We start from the raw sequence: 17,264 nt of genomic DNA on the forward strand, positions 1-17,264 counted from the left end.
TTTCTCAGTTAGGATAGGAAAAGGGTCATAACTTATGTCCTCACCCAACTTGAGTCAAGAAAAAGCCACATTTTCCTGTACAGTGAGATGTGTTTGCCCCTTTCCTTTGGTCTTTTGTTTAAAAATAAAGCACATATTACAGACCTCAAAAGCCACTGTGGGCCCAGTCTCTTTACCTCTTCACCAGTGTTAACTGCAGCCACCTCTCTTTATGCATTCACACTGTTTATAGCCAGCAGCTTATCACCACTCCTCTTGTAAACAGCCTGTGTCCCTTTAGGGAATGCCACCACCCACAGACTGCTGTCTCCCAGGTGTTTGCAGCAGTGTCCTGCAGAACACCCAGCAGATATTCGGTGAAGCTGGTAAGGACTGGTAAACACACATGTACTATTTCCCAAATTGAGTCTTCATCCTAAACTTTCTCTTTGCTACAGCACCATCTCAGAGATTCAGCTACATGGCAGCCCAACAGCTGAGTCTCTTACTGACCCACCTATTGCTATCCAGTGACCCTTCTTTCTCAGCAAGGAAGAAGATGAGAAGAGACCATCTAGTGTATCAGAGACAGCCCAGAAATGAGACTCAAGGCTCCAGCTAGAACCTATGAACTGAGAACCCATGAACAAGCCAGAAGGAAACGTTCCACCTTCTAAGTAATGACTAAGAATGAGGAGACTGGGGCTGGAGAGATGGCTCAGTGGTTAAGAGCACTGACTGCTCTTTCAGAGGTCCTATGTTCAAGTCCCAGCAACCACATGATGGCTTACCATCAACTGTAATGGGATCTGATGCCCTCTGGTGTCTCTGAAGATAGGTATGGTGTACTCATATATATTTTAAAAAAAAAAAAAAATAAGGGAGAGCATGTAGGGCAAATACCCCCAAATCTGATGGTCTGGTAGCACATGGCAAGAAACCCCAAGGTGCTAGGGGCTCCACAAACCACAGAGCCCAGTGCAGAGCCTCTCGGGATAGAGAGCAGTTGACATACTCTGTACACAACAGATATGGCAAGGACCTTGAAGGACTGCCTACAGGATGATGTAAAAGCATCCTAACTGATGTTGGACATGAAAAAGATCAGGGCCTGCTCTTTGAGCTATGAAGCTGATTGAGGGGTATGGAAACAGGAAGGCATGCTTTGGCATCACAGCCCAGTTCTTCTGGGGAGCTGTGCCTGCCCATAGGGCCATCCTACCTTCTATACAAAGTATAGACTCCAAGCAGCAGTACCTGTGCATGAAGGAAGCTGTTCAATAGTTAAAGAATGAATGAATGAATGAATGAATGAGTGTGGGCTGAAAAGGCAGGTGAGAGCAGATGATCAGAGCTTTGCCCACAGTGGGACCTGCATTTGCAGGGATGTGGAACACACAAAAGTGCATGGCACACTGAAAATGTAATACAAGGTTAGAATGTGACCCAAGCTAACAGCTGGACCAGTGGTTTGCGACCTGGGGTGGTAACAGGGGTCACCTAAGACCATGGGAAAATACAGATGTTTACACTATTATTTGCAACAACAGCAAAATTACATTTATGAAGTAGCAATGAAAATAATTTTATGGTTAGGGGTCACCACAATGTGAGGAACTGTAGGGTTGCAGCAGTGGGAAGGTTGAGAACCCCTGAGCTACACAGTAAGCAAGGAAGGGACAGTCCTAACGAGTGATAGGGTTGATCTTTTCAGGTCTGAACGTGGCAACAGCATGAGCAAAGTCCAGCCCTGAGGAGCACTGGGAGGGTGTCAGTGGGAAGAGCAGGGCAGTGTGTCACAGCAAGAACGCCCCACCCCAGGCTCTACCTGTGCTCCTCTTCCTCTTCTCTGAGCTGCTTGGGCTGTGGCTCCCCATCTTCCCTGTCCTGTAAAGAAAGAAAGAAAACTTCTGCTCAGATAAAATTCTCCTGTAGTCCAGGTCACCTGAGAAGCCAACAAAGACAGGACAATCAGGACCAGGTCTGATGGCTACCATGCAGGCTCTTCCCTGTTCTCTTCCTTCAAACTCTACAACTCTCCCAGCACTCGGGAGGCAGAGGCAGGCACATCGCTGTGAGTTCTAGGCCATTTGGGTCTACACAGTGAGACCTTGTCTCAAAATTAAACTGAACAACAGCAACAATAACAACAAACTCCTCCATGATCCTAGCCCAGTCACAGCTACAAGGCAAGCAGGAAAAGCTAGAGGATCATAGAGAGCAAGAATGAGCTGGTCGGGGCTGGATGGCCACCAGCCACCTTCATGGAACTGGGTGGGACCATGTGTTGGGCTCTAGGGAAAGGGGGAAAGGTGGTCACCAACAACTTGGCCTCTTGGCATTCTTTCCAGCCTAGAGACTCATCCAGAAAAACCCATTTGGATCTCTTCAGAAGTAACATAATTCAGGACCAGGCTTGGAACTCACTCACTGCCCAGGTCTGTGGCAGTACTAAGGGAGACAGAGGCAATAGAAGCCATGGAGCAGTCTATAGGAATATTTCTTCTAAGTATGGTAGTGGAACTTTTTCTTAAACGTGTGTGTGCCTCTATGTGTGCTTGTGTGTGCCTCTGTGTGTGCCTGTGTGTGTGTGTGTGTGTGTATGAACACATGTACAGGGGTGCCACAGTGCACATGGAGGTCAGATGACAACTTCCAGAAGTTTGAATAGGTTAGCACAAATTTCAGGAGCTATTCCTCTACCATGTGGAATCCAGGGACTGAACTCAGGTCTACAGGCATGGTGACAGAATGAGGTACACATCCCACACTTCCCCCCACACACATACACACTGAGGTGGGGCCTCATTGTGTAGCCCAGGCAGTCTTTGAACTCCTTCCTCAGACTCTCAAGTGCTGGCATAACAAGGCCAAACATGCCTGGCAATCTACTAGAATTTTTCACTTTTATAATTTTTCCCACCCTCTTTTCAAGACAGGTTTTCTTTATGTAGCCCTGGCTGCCCTTGGAATTAGCTCTGTAGTCCCAGCTGGCCTTGAAATCATGGAGATCTGTTTGCCTCTGCCTTCTGAGTGCTGCAATTAAAGGTGTGATACACTGCCTGGTTTATGTTTGTGATTCTTGTCAGAAGTTATACTGGCATGGCACAGTTTTTCTCCTTCCTTATTAGGGAGTTAAGTCCCCAAAGACCACAGATTGAGATGTCCTACTTTGTTAGCTTTCTCAACAGCAGTCTAGTCCCAGAGCCAGGGCAGCAGGGGTTCCCAGTCACCAGGAGTCTGACTCCATGCAGAGATCAGCCTGCTGCTGCCACTGAGAACCCAGATAGCATGGAATCTTGTCATTCCAAGCTGCACTGCTGAGAGCTCTATACTGATCTCTGTCTTTTGAGGGAATTAGAGCCCCAGCCTGTGTGACTACTCAGTGCCTTGCAGTATTGTGTGGGCATCTTATTGAGAATCTATTGATATATAAATCTGACTGATGAATTATATGCTTCAAGAGCTTTGATTTACCGGATTAAGAGGATTTGTTACCACCAGCCATAGGGATGGATGGCATAGAAAGAACTAGCGGCTCTGAGGTAAGAGAACCAGAGCTGGGAAGACCACTGTATTGGGGCTTCCCTTGGAAGTGGTGAGCCTGGGACTGCTGGGGATAGAGTAGCTGGACAGAGCATGGGGTGATGCCAACTTTAATATTTCCTGCAACAATACCATAAGCTCAATTAAACTTTGATTTTCCATCTTCAGGTTTTTCAAGACAGGGTTTCTCTGTGTACACATACATACATAGCCCTGATTGTCATGGAACTCACTTTGTAAACCAGGCTGGCCTTCAACTCAGTTCTGGTTGACTCTGTCTCCCAAGTGCTGGGATTAAAGGGGTGCTCTGACACCACCGGGCTTTTAATAATTATTTTTTTTAAAGATTTTTATGTGTGTTGCTGTTTTGCCTTTAAGGACAGTTGTTAGCTGCTGTATGTGTGCTAGCAATTGAACTCAGGTCCTCTGGAAGAGCAGCCAGTGGTCTTCACTGCTGAGCCATCTCTCCAGCCCATATGCCCTTGATTTAAAAAAAATGGTTTGAGAAATAAAAAAAAGGAGGTCAAGAATTCAAAAGAGATTAGTGAGGAGAGTTCTATGGAAAAGTTTAAAGGAGGAAGGGGGAAAGGGTAATTATAGTCTCAAAAAAGGTCTTTTTAAAAAATTTGCCACATGGCTTCTGCAGTGAGAAGCTGCCCACATGCCCTGGTCATCTGAGTCAAACCTATAGCAGTGAAGTGACAAATGTCACAGACAAATTGCTCTTACAACTAGCCACGGGTTTTGTTTCAGAGATGGGTTCTCATAATGTAGCCCTGGTTGGCCTGGAAGTAGCTCTGTAGACCAGGCTGGCCTCAGAACTCAGATCTCCCACCTGCCTCTGCCTCCCCAGTATTTGGATTAAAGGTGTGCACCACCACATTTGGGCTCTTCACTTCTTAGCAACACTGAAATCACCAGCCTGGGCTTGCAAATAGACTTTTATTATCATTGAGGAAGAGGACACATAACCTACTCAGTTTTCAAGAACATATGTTCAAGGTATATGCCATCAGATAGTTGTGGGTGGGACCATTTGTCATCATTTGAATTATGCTCACATTGTCATATAATGTTTTGTTATAAGAGCTGTCAAAGGAAAAACAAGATGTCAGTACTCAAATGGGAGTGAAGCTTATCAACTGATAATTAGACTATCATGACATTACAGTCCTGAATTTGTTTTAAAACTTTTTAATACTTACTTGTCATGTGTGTATGTATATGTATGCACTCCTGTGTGTGTACCTGAGTATGTATGTGCCTATGCATGCATGCCTGTGTGTACGAGTAACTGTATACATGTGTGTGTGTACCTATGTGTGTGCCTGAGTGTGTGTGTGTGTGTGTGTGTGTGTGTGTGTGTGTGTGTGAGTGCATGCCTATGCTCATATACATGGAGTGGATAGATAATAACCTGTGGGAATCAGTTCTCTCCTTTCACCAAGCAGGTTCCAGAGACTGAACATTCTATTCTTACACTTTTCCAAGGTCCTTACTTCCTTGACATCCCCCCTCATAAATAACAGTAACCTGCCATTTCACCTTTTGCTTCAGACCCTGACCTCAGCCTACCAAGTCCTTAATGTCATGCAACCTGGGCACTTTAAAGATTGCTGGCTATATGTACACGGTGAACTAACTCACAATTGCCACTTACAGCATCTGCAGTGACCCTGTCAAGTCATCTTCAGCTGTCATCAGCTGCCCTGACTCTGCTGTTGTCAAGACCCCGTACCTTTTCTCTATCACTCTTAACTATAGACTTAAGGTGTTTCTCATACTAATCTATATATTCAACTATCTTATTCACAAGGTCAAAATTTCAAGTTAATTTAATTGTCTTTTAAATGTAACCTTAAAAGGTTTATCATCGTGCTAAATTTAAATAGAATCAATCTCCCAGATAGAAGGAAAAAGCCCTTCTTGCTCCTTCTGCTCCACAAAAGGTTTTTGTCTTCCCTAAATGCGTCTCAAATAGTGTTCATGCTGTTAACAGATTTATCTCTTTTGTAAACTTATAAGCTCCAAGAAACCCAGTGAGATCCATGTAACCAAACAGACTCCATTTAGATAAGTACACTTGCCAATCAATAGCCTAAGTTTCTACCTGTTACCTATTCCAGAGGATGGGATTCCCCTCTTGTTCCCTGGGATTGGGACTTCAATCACTCCAACCACCAAGACCTAAGGGTTTCAAATATACACCTAAGAAGATTATTCTCCCCAAAGTACTAAACTGTATTCTCTACCTCTAATATATATATTATATATATACATACCATATATATATATATATTTCAGCATCTTGCTATATCCAGGCATCTACTCAACATCTGTATCCAGAACAGCTCCAGAGAAACAACAGATGTGCCAGCACCTGCTCTCACAGACACAGATGCTTCTACTACACCTGCTTCTTCCTATCCACAGATGGTCCCACAGATCCTAGATAGCAAAGAAACAGCCAATTCTCCTAAGACTGGACCAACATCCCCATCTTCGTTTTCTTAGGTTTCCCAGGGACACAACACCTCAAAGTCAGCAGGAAATAGCTAAAGATCAAGATGGTCCTATCCCTGGTTCACCACCACCTCTTTCTAGTTTCTCCTTTTAAAAATTAAAGCAAAATGGAGGAATGTCAGCATGCCTTCTAGGCTCCAGCCTAGGCAACAGCCAGGTAGGCCTGGCTTGCCATAAAAGGGGCTGTTTGTCCCCTCCTTGCTCTCTCTGCCCCTTCTGTCTGACTCTTTTCTCTCCTTAACCCCCTTTTCCCTTTTCACTCTCCCCCTCCCCTCCTCTCTTTCTCTCCTCCCTAATCATTGCCTTAAATAACCTCTATTCTATACTATACCCATCATATGTTTGCTACCTCAGGGGGAAGGGATGCCTCAAGGTCGGCCCACCAAGGCACCCTTCCACCTCACCAGACTTTGCTCACAAACCATATCCTGGTTTTTTAAAAACACAACATAATCTACTTCTTCCTCTGTCTGCTCTGAACTCTTCTAGATGCCTCTGGCTGCTCTCTCATATCTACAGTAAACAACCTTAATCATTATTATGGAGAGTCATGTCAGCAGTTTCTTTACTGAATCCCCTCAAATAGCAAAAAAAAAAAACAAAAAAAAAACAAAAAACAAAAAAAAAACAAAAACAAAAACAAAAACAAACAAACAAAAAACCTCAAAGCATTTCCAGCAAAATCAGGAACAAGACAAGTATATCCACAATCTCTACTCTCCCTCAAAATGGTATTGTTTTAGCAAGAATAATCAAACAAAAGAAGCAAACAAAAGGGATGCCAATAGAAAAGAGAGGCCAGAGTTGCCTCATTGGCAGACACTATGAGCCTGTACTTCCAGACCCCGAGACTCCACCGGAACACTCTTAGAACTGATAAACTTCCAGCAGATTGATAGGCTATGAAGTTAACATGGGAAAGAACATTAGTGCCCTTCCTATACAGCAATAGACACAGTGAGAGAGGATCAGGGAAGCCATCCCATCCACAGCAGCCTTGAAACACCACCCTAAAAGGGCCTGGTGGATGTGGTACACACTTTTGATCCCAGCAGGCAGAGATTGGTAGATCTCAGAGTTTGAGGCCAGCCCAGTCTACAGAGCAGCATCCCCCAAGGTTCTTACACAGTGAAACCCTGTTCCAAACCAAAAATACAACAACAAACAAACCCTAAAGCAAGAGGCCAGAGTGATGGTTCAGCAGCTCAGAGCAAGTAATGTTCTTGCAGAAGACCCTAGGTGGGTTCCCAAAGCCTACACAACATCTCAGTCTCTGGCCTTGGCCAGCAGGCACCAACCACAAACTAACACAGGCACATACACATATAAAATAAAAAATATATCTGGCACCAACCATAAACTAACAAGGCACATACATATATAAAATAAAAAACATGTCTTAAAAAAAAAAAAGGAATACCTGGGGAAACCCAACCTAGTATGTGAACAATCTCTATGATAAAAATTTTGAAACACTGACAGGCACTGCAGAGATGGCCTAGCTGAGGACCCGAGTCCAGCCCACAGCTCCAGTGCCCACAGCTTACAGCCATCTACAACTACAGTTTTAAGGGACTTGACACCCTCTTGTGACCTCCACAGGCAGCAGACACACTTGCATCACACATACATATATACACAAAAAACACTCATAAATCTAAAAAAGGGGGGAAATCAGGTGTGTGGTGTAAACCTTTTGACACATGGGGAGCCAAGATAGGTGGATCTACATGGGGACTTCTAGGACAGTCAGGTCTATACATGGAGATCCTGTGTCATCATCACCAACAACAAAAAGATGAAATCACAATTCACATCCAGGTAACTTTTGCTACTCATTGGCCAGACTCACCTCATGAATATCCTGGGTGGAAATCTGGGCCTTGGGATTTGCAATACAGACAACTGATCTGTCTTGTTGGTTTCTTGTTAAGCCACACCCGGAGAGATAACATGCATGTTCCAGAAATCCTGCAAGGAAACCCCAACAATATTTGGACACCAGACAGTTGAGGGGCAACTCAAACCAAAGAAGGAATGTTTCAGTTTCCTCTACCTTGTTGAAGGCTTGTATAAAAGTTGTGGGAAGGATGAAGCAGACACAGTCAAGCACACTGGAGGTTGGCCATTGGTTCAGATACAGTTACTCTTTAATGTGCTTCTATACATACAAAATGGGTACTGTGGGCTGGGTCTGGAACTCAGTGGGCAGAGTGCTTGGTTCTGTTCCTAGAGGCCTATAAACTGTAACCCAGTTCTCATTTGGAGGCAGAATAATCAAGGTCATTGGTGTTTTCTACATGAAGAATTTGAGGTCAGCCTGTAGTACATGAGATCCTATTAAGGAAGGAAGGAAGGAAGGAAGGAAGGAAGGAAGAAAGGAAGGAAGGAAGGAAGGAAGGAAGGAAGGAAGGAAGGAAGGAAGAAAACAAAGGAAAAAGAAGCAAAGAAAGAAACAAAGAGAAAAAGAAACAAAACAAATAAAACAGCCAGATATAAAGATGTCCCAGTCCCAGTGAAGGCAAGCTGCAGATCTTGAGTTTGAGGCTAGTGTAGTCTACATATCAAGTTCCAGGCTAGCCACAGCGATATAGTTTCAAAGCAAACAGAAAAGGTAAGATTTTTCCCATCAGGAGAAGCAATTCCACAAAGTTGTCTACACACACACACACACACACACACAGTGCCATGGACACACATCACATACACACGCTAAAAATAAGTGAAAGAAATTTAAAAGTATCTCTCTATCAGAAAGCTGTTCTGAGGAAGTTTTTAGAAAAAAAAAAAAAGATAACTAAAGCCTATCTAGTAATTTCCCCATTAAATTCTCTCTGTACTCTAGGGAAGGTATGAAGCCTTCAGGGCAAGGGAGTGATACATAGAGCTGGTTTTAAGATTTTGAGCAACCACTCAGCAGATCACAGAGTGGTTCTATGGCTAGCCTAGCAAGGCAGCTCCATCCCATTAAACCACAAGTCCCTTCCTCTTAATGAGTGAGAATGTAGGACTGCAGAGAATGGGAAAAACCAAGTGGGTGTCTCTTCTAGCTAACCTGTTGTCTTCATGTGAATTTCCTTGTAAGTGAAATCTTCTGGCTTTTCCAGGGACTTGGTGTGTTCTTGCCATATTTTATAATGAAAGAACTGCTTCGGCTTCTCCCCCGAGTTTCCACATCGGAGATGGGTTTCTATGCCCCTCGAAGGTGGCACTGCCTACAGCTGCACGCATCACTGAGCTAGACCTGGGTGAGCCCTAGCCATCCGAGCCCCAAGTCCCTGCAGTGCAGCCTGCGCTATCCACTTCACTCTCACCTCCTGCAAGCTGCTCTGCTCCACAGAGGACGCCCACGCGGTTGCTACGGAAAGGATGGGCGTTTCCCCTGATTTGTGCAGTGGTCAAAGGTCATCCTTTCAAGTTCCCTTTCCGGTTCTGGTTACTGTTGGGTGCCGACTTTTAGCAGAAAATGGCTATCAGCTTTGCAGCCATCTTGAGCCATATACCCTGACATGAGATTTGAATTACAATCGCCTACAACAGCTGAGAACACTCTGATAATCTTGGTTTAGATACCTTGAGATTAAAGGTGTGTGAGATTATAGAGATCAGAGTTAGAGGCAAGCCCTAAGGGCATGATTAAAGGTGTAACTTAGAGGCGTGGCTTAGAAGTGAGACATATAAAAGGCAGAGACAGAACAGATCAGAATTGAGACGATAGAAGACATTAGTCAGACTATAGAAGACAGAACCAGAGATCAGAGAATATAGACGGAGATCAGAGAATATAGAGGGATCATCAGAGACGAATCTCTGACATTAGGTAGAATCTGCTGTCACCCTCGCTCTTGCTGGAACCTTGACCCACAGACCGGAGCAGCAGCTTGGGCCGGGATACAGTGGCCACCCAAACGTGGGTCGGCCCTGGCCTCAACATTTTGCCTGGGCTGCAACATTATTTTGGCCGACCCAACGTGGGGCTAGTGCGGTCCCCAACAGGTTCCGGAATCTAGTTTGTTGTGGGCTGGCTCTGCGGTGCGGGCTGTTTCTTGAAGTCGGTTTCTGAAGTCCAGGTGTGGGCCAGGGTTGCTCGTTTTCCGCCGCTGCAATCATGGCAGCCTCCACAGCAGCCGGGAAACAGCGGATTCCTAAAGTGGCCAAGGTGAAAAACAAAGCGCCTGCAGAGGTACAGATAACTGCTGAGCAGCTTCTAAGAGAAGCTAAAGAAAGAGAACTTGAGCTCCTCCCTCCTCCACCTCAGCAGAAGATCACAGACAAAGAAGAATTAGAGGATTACAAACTACGGAAAAGGAAGACTTTTGAAGATAACATAAGAAAAAATAGAACTGTGATTAGCAACTGGATAAAATATGCACAATGGGAGGAAAGTCTAAAGGAGATTCAAAGTGCTCGATCCATATACGAGCGTGCTTTAGGTGTCAACAACCGGACTATTCCACTCTGGCTGAAATATGCAGAAATGGAAATGAAGAACCGCCAGGTCAACCATGCCCGAAATATCTGGGACCGTGCCGTAACAACTCTGCCACGAGTCGACCAGTTCTGGTACAAGTACACACACATGGAGGAGATGTTGAACAATCCTCCTGGTGCTCGGCAGGTGTTTGAACGCTGGATGGAATGGCAGCCTGAGGAGCAGGCCTGGCACTCCTATATCAACTTTGAGCTGAGATACAAAGAGGTGGAGAAGGCCCGCACCATTTATGAACGCTTTGTGCTCGTGCACCCTGCTGTGAAGAACTGGATCAAGTATGCTCGGTTTGAAGAGAAGCATGCTTATTTTGCTCAAGCTCGGAGAGTCTACGAGAGAGCGGTTGAGTTTTTTGGGGATGAGCATATGGACGAACACCTGTATGTGGCCTTTGCTAAATTTGAGGAAAACCAGAAAGAATTTGAAAGGGTACGAGTTATCTACAGATATGCCCTGGATAGGATTCCAAAACAAGAAGCCCAAGAACTCTTTAAAAACTATACCCTCTTTGAGAAGAAGTTTGGTGACCGGAGGGGTATAGAAGATATCCTCGTGAGCAAGCGGAGATTCCAGTATGAAGAAGAAGTGAAGGCTGATCCACACAATTATGATGCATGGTTTGATTATTTACGCTTGGTGGAAAGTGATGCAGAAGCTGACACTGTGCGGGAAGTCTATGAGAGAGCCATTGCCAATGTGCCACCCATCCAGGAGAAGAGGCACTGGAAGCGCTACATCTACCTCTGGATTAACTATGCACTCTATGAAGAGCTGGAGGCCAAGGATCCTGAGAGGGCAAGACAGGTATATCAAGCGTCTTTGGAACTAATTCCTCACAAAAAGTTCACGTTTGCCAAAATGTGGTTATATTACGCACAGTTTGAAATAAGACAGAAAAATCTGCCATTTGCCAGAAGAGCTCTGGGAACTTCCATAGGCAAATGTCCAAAGAACAAGTTATTCAAAGGTTACATAGAACTGGAACTACAGCTTCGAGAATTTGACAGATGCAGAAAGCTTTATGAAAAGTTTTTGGAATTTGGACCTGAAAATTGTACGTCATGGATTAAGTTTGCAGAATTAGAGACAATCCTTGGTGATATTGAGAGAGCTCGGGCAATATATGAATTAGCCATCAGCCAGCCACGCTTGGATATGCCAGAGGTACTTTGGAAATCATATATTGATTTTGAGATTGAGCAGGAAGAAACTGAGAGAACAAGAAACCTTTACCGACGGTTGCTTCAGCGAACACAGCACGTCAAGGTATGGATTAGTTTTGCTCAGTTTGAGTTATCTTCTGGGAAAGAAGAAGGAAGTGTGGCTAAATGCAGACAGATTTATGAAGAAGCTAACAAGACCATGAGAAACTGTGAGGAAAAAGAAGAGAGGCTTATGTTGCTGGAATCCTGGCGAAAGTTTGAAGATGAATTTGGAACAGCATCAGACAAGGAGAGAGTAGACAAACTCATGCCAGAAAAGGTCAAGAAAAGAAGAAAGGTCCAGGCCGACGATGGGTCTGATGCCAGATGGGTAGAAGTCTATGACTACATCTTTCCAGAGGATGCTGCCAACCAGCCTAACCTCAAGCTTCTGGCGATGGCCAAGCTTTGGAAGAAACAGCGACAGGAAAGAGAAGCTGCGGAACAGTGTACCTTCCCCCCAACCATGAGCAAGCCTGAAGAGACCTTGGTTACCACAACAAGGTCAAGTGACAGGATCTAGGTGGAGTTACCCACCTTGGCTGCCCGGAACACAGAAGCAGAACTGCCCCTGGGCTTGCCTTGAGACATCTCTGACTGTGACCTGGAACGACTATGGATTATCCCACCCATCTGGAACCAGGAGGGGTTGTGGGTTGGGTCTTCCCCTTTAAATTGAGAGCTGCACATTAAAGCTTTGGGTCTTGATCAGAGAACTTTGTCTTGGCCTCATCTCTTCTTGCCCTCCAGCCCCTTTCATTCCCAGCCCCCCTTTCAGGTGAACCCAGTTGACTTGTGGCCGAGGGCGGCTACAATGGTCCCTCCTGAGATGGTTACAGACAGGCAGAGCTTGAACCTACCTAACTAGTTCTTAGAGAACACACTGTGCTAACTTTACAGCTAGGACAATAGCTGGGGAAACAGCAAGGTGGGTGCATGGCATAGAGGTGAGCACATGTGACCATGAGGGGGAGGAGCAGGAGACAGCACAGACAGAGCCATGTTCACTTGACAGAGTAGATAGTGCTGGGAGGAAGCCGAGTGGCCACATTTCACAGATTGAGCTGTCTAACCAGAAACATTGCAAGGCCAGGGTATGCAGCTGAGGAGCCATGGGACCAGCACCCTAGGGTCCTGCCCCTGCTTCCCCAGCCAAGTTGGTCTCATGGCCTGGCCAGGGTGGCCATCCCATCGTCCATAAGAGGTTTTCCAGAATCACTTCTGCTGTTCTAATCCTTTCTTTCCTTATAAACTTTACAGTCATGCTGGATGTAGTGGCTCACCCGGCATACCAGCACTAGCAAGGCTGAGGCAGGACGATTGTTACAAGTTTGAGACTCCCCTGAGCTACAGTTTGAGACTGTCTCCAGACTCTCCTCTGCTCTCACTCCCTCTAACAACCAGCTTGCTGATGTCAACTAAAGACAGGGAAACAAGCTGACATTTTGATTACAATTTCATTGAGTCTGTGGATAATAAATACTATTTATTTTTCTTCTAGTATAAGTCTCATCCTGTTCCCCACAGACAAACCTGAGTTCAGTCCTGGTACCCACGTTGAAGGAGAGGACTCACTCCTACAAGTTGTCCTCTGACCTCTGTGGTACATGTGCACACACCCACACACACTGTAGACATACATACATACATACATACATATATACATACATACATACAGACAGACAGACAGACAGACAGACAGAGAAAGAGACAGACAGACAACAACAACCAAACCCTGCAGAAATAGAAAACAGAGTGGAAAATCAATTCTTTTATGTATTGGGGAGACAGTCTTACTGTGAGGTTCAGGCTACCCTCAAATTTGCAATTCTCCTGTCTCAAGTCCATTTCTGATCGTTCCAGTACATCCTTGGATTTCAGTGACCCATGGATGTTATTTATGTTGGAGCCCATCTGAAATTCTGGATTGTTTTTTTTTTTTTTTTCTCCATAGAGAGCTTCTTGCCCCTCCCAACACCTGGCCTAGGGGTTCCCTGATCCTCCCTTGTGGGACTGATGAGGTGCCCAGTTATATCGCACTCCCTGCTGAGGGGTGATCTACCTGCCCTGGGATTGTAGAGACTATTTCTATCTCTGGCAAAGTGGTATGCTGCAGGCTCACCCCGTTCTTAAGATGGGGTCACAGTGGGTAGCCCAGAGCTTTGCCAGGGCCCTCTCCTCCTGGGCTCTGCTACATTCTTCTTCTCTCTCCAGCCTGTGAGGTTGCAGGGAGCCCTGCTTTTCAGACACCATTAGCAAGAGTCAGGGGTTCAAAAGAGGCCCTTGTTATTTCTTAGCTCCACGTGCTCCCCTGCAATCCTTCTTGGCTTGGTTCTCCAAGGCCGACCAGTGGATGTTTAAACTGTCTCTGTGCCCCAGTTTGTTGTTTGTGGAAAGAGAGTTAAATCTTGGACTTGCTTAGAAAAGCCCAAAGCACAACCCAGTGCCCCTTTTCCTGAGACTCCTGCCCTTTGTCAGTGGGCCAGGGACACAGGGATTCAGGCTTTGGGCCCCCTTCATGCTGGTGGCCATCTGAGAACACGGGGGTGGCAGGTGAAGCTACGCAGTAGTCTCTTATTACTCATGGACCCTGGATCTGGTTGTGGGGTTGGAATTATTTTTTTTACTCTCCTCACTAATCCCTGCTGTTTTCTTTCCACATCCAGTTTCTGTTCCTCTTTTCTTTCCACCCTGTGGGGAACAAAGCCATGGCAGCAGATAGGCTCCACTTCTCACTGTGCACCCCAGTGACCTGTTGCTCACTCCAGACCTGAGCAGGCATAGGGAACAGGGCCTGTAGGGTACCCCTAGATGTGTGGGATGGGCACTTGGGTACCGGCACTCCCCGGGTTTAGCCTAGCCCCAGGGACCTTGGCAGGAGGGAAGAGGTGGTATGTTGGTATGTTAGCTGGGGACATGGCCACTAGTTAGTTATGTGGCCACAGGCATCGTGCACCTCACCTGTGGAATGACTTAACCCTCTCATGGACTGGGGAAGCCAGCAGCACTCTTAGCCTAGCCTAGGCAGAGCTCTCATGGTTGGAAGGCTGTCCTGAAAACCTAGGACTTTCTGAGGGACCACAGTTCAAGACAGAGTGGGGAAATAGCTCTTTCTTCTGTGCCTCTGGCCTAGGGTCTGTCCACTGTCCACACCTACCTTAATTAAGCCCAGGGACCCATCAGGAACTCTCAACTTGTTGCCCTGTGGGGTAGCCAGGTCCCCTCTTCCCAGGGACAATCCTCTCTCTATTTGATTTGGATTTGATGAGCTGCTGAGCTGGGAGACTGCCTGCAGGTAGTGGATAAAAACCTGGGCTCCTGCTGGGGAATTCTGGTTTCTGGGATTCCACACCCCTAGGTTTGAGGATTTTCTAGTTGCATTCAAAAGAGCTGTCAGGGTTTGAGCTTTGTAAGTCTCACCAGCATGTGAGCAGATCATGACATATGGTTAAGCCTTGTCCCCATGGCCTTTGTGGGCCACTCCCATCAGGTGTCAAACAGATCAGCCTCTTGTGTCTCCTTTGTGTTGGTCAAATCAACTATAGCCTCAGGCCCAGAAGCCACTTTCTGGAACCTTTGTATGTAATATAAAGCCCCCCACCTGCACTTTTGAACACAGAGAGTGTCTCTCTCTGTCACTCTTCTCTGTCTCTCTGTATCTCAATCTCTCTCTCTCTCTCTCTCTCTCTCTCTCTCTCTCTCTCCCTCTCTCTCTCTCATCTTCATATCACTTGGCCCAGTATATACAGACCCTTTCCACTGAAAGTGATGGACTGTGTGACATACACTGGCTGTAAGACTTAAAGGTTCTGAGGAGGTTTGGCTGGGTTAGGAGAGCTGGTATGGAGGGCTTTGTCATTGAGGCATTATGCAACCCAGGAGCTCTGGCTTAGCCTTGTTCTCAGATGTACAATCTCTACTGTGTGACCTCATGAAAATGGCATACCCTCAGTTCCCATTACTGTCAAATGGAGACAACCCAGTAGATGCTAGTGTCCTCAGTAACAATGGCCCAGTTTCTGAGGAACGTGTGTATGTGTGTGTGTGTGTGTGTGTGTGTGTGAGAGAGAGAGAGAGAGAGAGAGAGAGAGAGAGAGAGAGAGAGAGAGAAAGAGAGAGATGGGGGGATGGTTCAGTTCTGTGCTTCCCTTTACTTGGCCACCTCCAGACAGGAGGAGGAAACGTGGAACTTGCACATGGGAAGCAGGCATCCCATCCCACTCCTGCACTGAGGTGTGCTTGTGCTCTGCTCTCACAGGGAACTCAGGCTTCAGAACTATGTCCCAGAGGATGAAGACATGAAGAGGTGTCGGGTCCCCCAGGCCAAACCAGTTGCAGGTACATGGACCTCTTTTCCCCCATGTTCCTTCCAGTCACCCTCAGAGAAGAGGTACCAAGTCAGAGAGAGCCGTCTGGGGCATTCACACACCTTCTCAGGGAGCATACATAAAAGGGTCAGGAGGGCAGGGAGGAGGCCCCTTGTACCTCCAACCTGGAGTGGGCCACAGGTCCTCAGGGCATGAGGAGTAGAAGTGACCTGAGATCCTTGGGCAGCAAGGCAAGATGGTGAGTCCTGTATTGCTGGGGAAGGGGCAGAATGAAAGACCCCAGAGAGAAGCTAACCATAGAGCCTCAGGGGACAACCAGCAGCAACACAAAGGCCAGAGAGAGCCTTGTCCAGATTCCCCACTCCTTTGACTGAGGGTGACAGATGTAGGGTGAAGAGGGAACCTCCTAGTCACAGGAGCAGATTTATCCTTGGTCCTGAAGGATCTGGCTTCGTTTGGTTTTGAAACAGGGTCTCACTGTGGAGCTTACTTTCTAGACCAGGCTGGCCTTAAGCTCACAGACATCTACCTGCCTTTGCCTCCCAAGTGCCACCATGCTTATCCAAGAATCTTAGTTTTTAATTCTTGATACCAACTTTCCATTGTGCAAGTAATGAATGAGTAAATACCTCATCAAAAATTCAGAAGTTGCCCTATTGTTCGTTGCTACTCCTCTCCTGCCCCTATGGAGTAGTGGCGGGTGGCATGGGCACCCCACAGGGTGGGAGGGTGATGAGAAACTGGCCCTAGGCCTCTACCAGGAGGCTACCAGAACTTAAGTTTGGCGGAAGGAAGGAATGTCAGAGAAACACATCCCTGGTGACAGGTCTGAAGGCTGTCCACGTTGTTCCGTTTCAGGCATGCATCCCCAGAAGGGACACTCAGAGAGAGACCTAGGGACTTACTGGAGGCAGGAGGTGCCTGTCATGAGTCTGAGGTGGGGATGAAAGGGAAGATAAGGCACCCAGACTCCAGCCATGCCAGACCTAGAGGCCATCCCTAGGACCTTCCCCTTTTAGTGCCATAGCTCCCATGGACACAGGCTCCTCCCATTTTTGTATCTGGAAGCCTGAGGCCCGGGCCTTGTCCACTCCAGCTATAGCCTGCTCTGTCCCTTTCTGGGCCCTGGGGTCTGCCTTCAACCTAGGAGACCAGATGTCTTCCAGGGTGATGCTTGAGTGGTGTCCCTCCTCTTCC

The 17,264-nt window shown here is 46.5% G+C and overlaps 1 protein-coding gene and 1 pseudogene across 1 annotated transcript in view; both read left to right on the forward strand.

Annotated features, from left to right (window-relative positions):
- The window catches only part of LOC117702382 (coiled-coil domain-containing protein 12-like), a 154,794-nt gene that overhangs the window by 107,197 nt on the left and 30,333 nt on the right, over positions 1 to 17,264 (forward strand). The gene's annotated exons all lie outside the window — the stretch shown is intronic.
- On the forward strand, positions 10,142 to 17,014 carry LOC117702366 (crooked neck-like protein 1 pseudogene; annotated as a pseudogene).

This window comes from Arvicanthis niloticus, unplaced genomic scaffold (genome assembly GCF_011762505.2).
Source record: "Arvicanthis niloticus isolate mArvNil1 unplaced genomic scaffold, mArvNil1.pat.X pat_scaffold_73_arrow_ctg1, whole genome shotgun sequence".
Classification (NCBI taxonomy): Eukaryota; Metazoa; Chordata; class Mammalia; order Rodentia; family Muridae; genus Arvicanthis; species Arvicanthis niloticus.